The 8,169-nt window shown below is 37.4% G+C and overlaps 1 non-coding gene across 1 annotated transcript; it reads right to left on the bottom strand.

Moving 5' to 3' along the window:
* Positions 1 to 1,318: 1,318 nt before the first annotated feature.
* On the bottom strand, positions 1,319 to 1,422 carry LOC145714738 (U6 spliceosomal RNA). Its single transcript, XR_014136955.1, has one exon. It is a non-coding gene; the product is annotated as a U6 spliceosomal RNA (small nuclear RNA).
* Between the last annotated feature and the right edge of the window lie 6,747 nt (positions 1,423 to 8,169).

Below are 8,169 nucleotides of genomic sequence, written 5' to 3' on the forward strand. Positions count from 1 at the left end.
TTTAAGCAAAAACTTAAAAAACAACGAAGATATGGAGCACTTGGAAGAGGGTTTTATATACCTATATCTATGTAGATACAAAATCATGTTAAACTCTCACAAAATCTCTATGAGGTAAGAATTATGACCTTTTTTTTATAGATGACAAAAGGCCCAATAAGTTGCCCAGTGACAATAGGAGATTTGAGATTCCACGTGTCCACCCCACCTTAAGCTGCCAATAACTTTGGCCTATCAAGACAAACAAGAAGTGATTAGAGGTCTCAAAGAGGTCATCTACTTGTCTCTGGGTGTAGCCCGCGCACTCCAGACATCAGAAGTTGGTAGAAAAATCCCACAAACCTAGAACCTGACAGCCTTTCAAGTTGAAGAGAAACCTTAAGGTAACCCCACGAGTAGAAGCTACTGAAGGAGCACCCAGAATAGAGAGCTCAACTGTGAACAGCCTTATAAGACCATCCTCAGTCTGCTTAGCAACATGAATTGTAGCTTGTCCAAAGTAAAAAGGAATATACTGTCTTCTTGCTGAGGTATTGCTAGGAAGATTACCCAAGGGGAGACTACCTGGAAAGGGCTAGTTGAGCCTTCTGGCCAAAGAGAAAATAAACTGCCTTCCAATTCCCAGTGCAAGGTGTAGCTTTATAAAAGAGGGTTCCAGGGCACCTGGGTGGCTCAGTCGGTTAAGCATCCAACTTCGGCTCAGGTCATGATCCCGCAGTTTGTGGGTTCAAGCCCCGCATCGGGCTATCTGCAGTCAGTGCAGAGCCTGCTTGGGATCCTCTGTCTCCCTCTCTCTTTCTATCCCTCTCCCACTTGTGTGTGCTGGTGTGTGTGCTCTGTCTCTCAAAAATAAATAAACGATTTTTTAATGTTTATTTCTTTTTGAGAGAGAGAAAAAGACAAAGCACAAGTCGGGGAGGGACAGAGAGAGAGGGAGACACAGAATCCAAAGCAGGCTCCAGGCTCTGTGCTGTCAACAGAGCCACCCAGGTGCCCCTTTAAATAATTTTTAAAAAAGAGGGTTCCAAATATATTGGTGCTTCCTAGGAGCACATTATGTAACTTTCAGCAGCCATACTAAAATGGCCCTTTCCCTAAATGAGTGGTACATGTGTCTAACAAGATGACTATCGCAGAGGGAAAAAAGAAGGAAAGATAGGTCAATTCCAGGCCTGTTTTCATATAAGTCTTTTTTTTTTCACCCAAGTAGTAACAGATACTGTGCATATCAAAGGTCTGAGAGGATCTGCATCCCAGTATCTGCTTTTTTTATATACAAGGGTAACTTTATTAAAACAAAGAAATGAATACAATTTTAAAGGACATAAAACACTTCCCAAATCTGCCTTCCATCCTTGTGCGGGGGCCTTGCTAATCTCTGTATCGTTCCAATGTTAGGATATGCGCTGTCGAAGTGAGCACCCCATTATCTGTTTATGGATAGCATCTCAAGAAGACCTGAAAGTCACCCATTTATGCTAAGTTTTGCTTTCTGTAATTCTATTTCCAAAATGGACACCTGATTGGAAAGTATATGCCTGATTTGCACGTATGCCTAAATTATTTGAGTACTCTTTCTGCTTCAGTTTTTTCCCTGATAAAAATAAAAGGATTTGGAGAAATCCATACTTTTAATAAAACAATTTCTATCTGATGATACCATCTGAAGTTTGAGCTTGTGGCTCAATGGGCAGGGAAGATGAGAAATGCTTTTTGCACACGTACCTCAAGAAGCAGCACTGTCCTATGCTCTCAAGGCTTAAAAGGAGTTGCCATCTTTCTCTTCTTAATGGAAAAAAAGAACCTCTCACCAGAATTTTTGACATAAAAGGTGCACATATTTGACTGTAATCTGGCACATACCTGCTGTCTCAGAAAGGAAGAATGAAAAAAGGGAAACTAATACAGTTCAGATAGAAAATTCGGTCCAATGGTAAGACACCGACAGGTGAAGAAATTCACCTGAGAAGGCTTTAGAAACAAAAACAACAGAGAAGAAAACATTCTGTTTGGAAATGATTTTTGATTCACAGAACACTTGCAAAGAGAGTACAGAGAGTCTCCGCATACCCTGTCCTCATCTTCCCCCAGAATTACCACCTTACCATGTGAGAAGGCTTTTGATGTCAAGTTGGCCTGGCGCCTGATAAGTTGATAATAAAGTAGAAGTCTTAGGGAAATGTAACAGTAAGATTACTGATACACAAAAGACTGCAAAGTTTTAGGAATCAAAGAAGAATGTGTACTTTTTGAAGTGAACACTCGAGATATTCTGAAAACTCAACTTTTAGTAACACAGTTTTAACTTGCCTCTTTATGTGGTCAATAGTGTGGTCCATGTTTTGTGGAAGAAAAGGAAATCTCTTCACCAGTACCATATCGTAGCAGCACATACAATAAATGTAGTAGGTGTGTTTCTTCTCTTGGATGGTGATATATCTCTTAAAATTTAAATGTCAGCCTGCAAAGATAAATACCTCTTGAAATTTATGGCCATCATCACAAAGTGATTCACCAAAGCACTTGTTTTCAATTATTTTATGAGATCACATTCTTCCATGATAGAAAAAAGAAGGGAGACAATGGGGGAATTGTCTTGAGACGAGAGCTATGAAAAGGGCAAAGAATGGAAGGGTAAATGTCAAGGACAAAAACATTGAGACTGCTTTCTTAGCCCTGCAGTATTCAATGTTTCCCCCTTCCTATCTTTTAACAGGAAACTGCCTTACCTTGGCTGTAATGACTTGGAATTTGTATACCCTATTTCCACAAGGGGATAATGGCTCTCTGTCCAGATATCATCAAGCTTAGCCTCGTTTTAACTGAGTTCCCTGATACATTTGACAGACTATGCACTGAGATCTGGGATATTGACTATTTTGTATTTACCGATGATGGTCATGTCAGTAGGTAATTGTAGGGAAACCTTGGTTGCATCCACTTACTAATTTTCCTAAAGCAGATCCCTGAATTACCTTGTGTATAATGCACATTTTTGCAGGGTCTTGTTGTTTTGGTCTATTAATAAATAGGGGACCAGGTAGAAATTTCTGGAGCATCACAAATTTTTGGAGTATCAAATTTCTGGAATATCAGTACTCTAGAAATTTCTGGAGTATCTGCAGAGTGGAGCAGGCATTACATTTATAGAAGTCCAATGTCTGCCCAAGTCTACCACAAGCAGGTGGTAACCAGTCTATCAGCCAAGCAGCACCTCATCCAAGTAGCACCATATTTGACCCCCAGGGAAGACTGTCTTCTCTACCATATTGCTTAGGCTCCTCCGGGGTCACCTTCTTACAAAAAGGGACAGATTCTAGCTGGGCCTCAGGCACAACACCACTGGGCCCACTCACCTCTTTCTCCAAAAATGACTAATTTGTGCAAGTCTAACCCCTTACTCTGTAAATGAATGAATGGTCTTTCCAAACACTGTAGAGACACGACAAAAATTTACATATATGCCTTTGGGCTTTTCTTTTTTGAGTAGTAATGGATAAAATCAACTTATATTCTATGGGCTGTGTTCATTAAAATTCAAACCAGCACTACTCTCTCATCCACTCCCACCTCTCGTCAGGGATTCTCCCTTTGATATCTGGCTTTTAACTAATGAAATAAATTAACTAGTATGGCGTTTTTGAGGGCTATTTATAAAGCTCAAACATACAAATAAAAACTCACAACTACCAGTTTTGTCAGTGATACATCCTAAAATAGAGCTGTTAGTGGAAGGCTTCAGCTGGCGCCGAAGTAACAGAACAAATAGTCCTAGCACCAAGACAGTGGGCTTTGCCTTCTAGCCATTTCTCCCTGCTCACATAGGCAGAAAGGACATGAAATCAAATACACTGTTCAGAGTGGCATTCCCTCTGTGCCCCTCTTTATTAGCCCCCTTAGGACTAATCAATGCATCTGCATGAGAAAGGGGGGTATGTTATTGATGGTTTAGCTTCTAGAAGTGTACTGTTAAGGGAATAAAAGGATGGACAGGAAATTGATGGATTTATTGACAATAAGAACAATTACTATAATAATGTTATTATCATAAGCATTTGGTCCTACAGTAAATCACCCTGTACTCCTGAGCTTTTGCAGTTTGTTTCTGGACAATGTATTATTTTGTCCTCTTCCCTGAAGCTGCCTGTCACTTATTATAGCCATGAAAATGCATACTTATGGTATTTTTCAAAGTATAATATACATGCCTTTCATACATGAATGTTTCTACCTTGGCTACTAATGAGTGTGCAGGTAAGTGTCTATGCGTGTGTGTGTGGGTGTGTGTGTGTGTACCCATTTGTGTCTGAATATGTGCATCTTTCCACTTCCTGAAATTCAGCTTGTTTTCTATTAGCTGAGGTTAGCAAGTAATTGAATTTGGGGAAACACAACTCTATTGTCATCTTGATGATATTCGTTGAAGGGAATTTTGGCTTTGGTGTGAGTTTTTGTGACTTAGTAGTAACCAATGTTTTATATAATTGTAATATGTAAAATAATCTCCCCACCCAGTGTGGGACTCAAATTCACAACTCCAAGATCAAGAGTCGTAGGCTCTACTGAATGAGCCAGCCAGGTGCCCCTAATTTTATATATTTTTAATTTATATAGAAATATTTCAGTCATACAAAAAATTATTGACATATATTTATAACATCTACATTTGTACATCTCAGCCAATTTTTAAAAATGATATATTATGAAAAGAATTAATGCTTCTTGCTGATACCTCTCTGATAAAAAGTAATGCTCTTCAAAGGTAATCACAGCTTAGGATTTGGAGAATTTCTTTGGAGTTTTATTTTGTATGTATCTTTGAATAGTACTTAGTGTTTTAAACTTTATATAAATGGTATACTGTTTGTCTCCTTGTGAAACTTGCTTTCCTTATTCAGTATTAAACTTGGATTTTCATCCATGTAGATACATGCAGCTCTGGGCCAGTGGATCTTTTTTCATTGCTGTATATTATTCTATTGCATAGATAAGCAATAATGGAAAGATTCTCTTTCTTGATGATGAACATTTGGATTCTTCCTAATTTTTCTATCCTAAAATTGCTTCCAATGGTAGTGTTGTATTTCTGTCTGTATGTGTGAGAGTTAATCCTAACACATAGACCTAATGCATAGAATTTCTGGGTAAAAGGACAGACGTAACATTAGGTATTGCCAAGTTAATCTCTAAATTTTTGTACAAATTTATACTCCTAGCATCAATATATTCTTATTATAAGAGATATGAACCGATTTTAATTTGCATTTCCTTGATTACTAGTGAATATGAGAAAATATTATACATGCACATACATACACTTACAGGCTTGTCTAAGTTCTGTGTGAGTTGGAGGGTAGAGCAGCCTGTGCAAGCACAAGGTGCTGACTGGCCGCTACCGTGGGATAAGCAGGAAACCTGCCCGTGTCCTGGACCCTTCTCTAATGAGAGGCCAAAACCATCTGCCAAGGAAATGGTGGGGTGGAATAGGAGGGGAGGTGGCATGGCCAGGATATAGATACATTCTCTCTTTTTTTTTATTCAAATTTTAATTTAAATTCTAGTTAGTTAACATGTAGTGTACTATTGGTTTCAGGAGTAGAATTTAGTGATTCATCACTTACATATGACACCCAGTGCTCATCCCAACAAGTGCCCTCCTTAATGCCCATCATCCCATTTAGCCCATCCCCCCCACCCACCTCCCCTCCAGCAACCCTCAGTTTATTCTCTGTCTTTAAGAGTCTCTTATGGTTTGCCTTTACCCCCACCTTTTCAACAAGCGGTGATTCAAAACAATAATCACGATAGCAGATTTTCCTAGGATGATACCCTTCGTGCTAGTTGAATTATAGCCTTATCCTTCAAATATTATATGAATTCAGTGAATATAATATCCCTAACCACTTAGTGCTATGAGGGTGAAGGGAAAGAAAGTGGAAAAGAATGTGTGCAGATAGTAATTCCTAACTCATAAAATTGAGTGAGATATAATTAATATATAAAATGCTCAGCCCTAAGGTTGGAAAAGAGTATGCACTCAAGAAAGGTAAGCTTCAGAAGGTATTTTAAGGAAAATTAAATAAACAAATAAAGATAAATTATCTTAAAAGTATTATGTCACCTGTAATGCTCCATGAAGTTACATAAGGACCTCTTCCCATACACCCCTTAATTCACTGCCTCCAGACTATTTTGGACATGGAGACCAGACAATTTAGCTTACTGGAAGTGTATGTAAAGTAAAAGTAAATAAGAGTTGAAATTAGTCCTAGTAGTTTTCCTATGAGTAAAGAGCAGGGGATATTTGTACTTTGGTCACTCAGAGCTATTTTTATAACTTATTTTTTGTTCTTGGCAATGTTCCTGATAGGTGACAACTTGAGAACTGAAAAAAATGAGGATTTTTCGCTTTCTTCCTTATAAATGTCAGTAGACTCTAACAGCTTACTCTCCAAAAATAAGCATTAGTCTGGAAAAGTACTGGAGAGAGGTTTTTCTCTCCCCAACCAAACAAAGAGTGGATATGTTAAGATTTTTTTTTTTTTTTTTTACAAATTCAAAGAAAGAATAACTTATAATTAAGCATCTGGGTTCTTACTGTATCTGGCCTCCTCAAAATTTATATTCCAAAGTGATGTGATATGATGCACATAGCAACATAGGAACAATCTATAATATCAAAAATGTGATTAGACATCAAGATTTGAATCTCAAGGAATCTTTCTGAGCTCAGAATATCTTTTCCAATAAGTATATTTAAATGACAACTAGGTCATACAGGTAGCGCTAAAAGACTGTATAAACCATGAGTTAGCCAGACCCTAATATTAATAGTATATGCCTGAATACTGGATTAATTTGGGTGTTAGGAGGAAGAAGAAAATCCCCTTTTACTTTTACTTTCCCAACTGTCTTTATGAGTCTTATATTGTCTTTTCTGACCCTCTCTTAAGGAGATCTGTATCTTCATGCTGTCCCCAATCTCCTGTCCCTTCCCCATCACAACTCTGAATTTCTGAGTCATTCAGTGAAATTGAGATAATATGAAAGCAGTCTGATTGAACTAATTCACACTAACATGAAAATGATTCCTTAATCCTTCCAAAGGAATTGGAATGCTCAAAAGATAGCTTCGATAAGCTACTTGAATCTTCAGTATCAGAATTTCAGGCACATTAAATAAGTAGAAAATTTAGTCAGTATTTGATGAGATATTGGGAGACAATTTAGATATCATCACTGCCATGGGAATTACTTTTCATAACCTATTCTCTCCCACTAATAGAGAGTTTTTAAATTTTCTAACAACATCTATTTCCCATAGTAGTAATAGATATATCTACAAAGAGCTTTTTAAATGGTCATATTTTTATATCAAAGACTGGTGTATCAGGACTTCTTTCAGAAGTTAAAAAGAATCATTTTTCAAATGTTTGTGATTTATTTTTATCTTTTAAAATTACTTTTTGGCTTTGTTTTTTTTTAATCTTCCTGATAGAGTTGATGGAAAGGATAATTAGTAGACCCTGAAAAGAAAACATCTCATTCTTTCAGTTCCCTCTCATTCTGCCTCCACCAATAAATAAAAAATGAATGAGAAGAGGATGATGAAAGAAAAGAAGCAAAGGCCACCCACATTTTGGAAGTAATTGTTCATCCTCTATCTTGACATAGAAGGAAAGCTTTAAAAAGAGGCTTGCCTCTGTGTCCTGCAGCAAAAAATGAATATTAGCACGAAAGGATGTTATCTGCAAAAGCAGTGAATGATTAACCTTAAAGTTAAAAGAAAATAGAATCAAGTTTCATGTGGTCATAAAAATGTATCAGACACAATTACAAATTCTGGTCTTCTAGTCAATGACTACCCGATTCTTAAAATAAATGGTTTTGAAGATGGCAATGTAAGGAGTATCTTGACATGATGGTGATGAAATCTAAATTGTATTATTGATTCATAGCCCAGTGATTCCAAGCTTACTCTGCACTTGATGACAAGATGGCCTGCTCTTTGATAACATGACAACGTGTGTCCTAAGCCTTTTCTAAGTCCCACTGGGGGTCACTGAACCAGAAGAAATAGAAAATTATTCTTGCTCACCTTTTAAAGATTCCTTTGTCTCATCCAAGCATTCTCATTGATTGAATCTCATTACTATGCCTGTGCTCAAG

This window comes from Panthera onca, chromosome X (genome assembly GCF_046562875.1).
Source record: "Panthera onca isolate mPanOnc1 chromosome X, mPanOnc1 haplotype 2, whole genome shotgun sequence".
NCBI classification, from domain to species: domain Eukaryota; kingdom Metazoa; phylum Chordata; class Mammalia; order Carnivora; family Felidae; genus Panthera; species Panthera onca.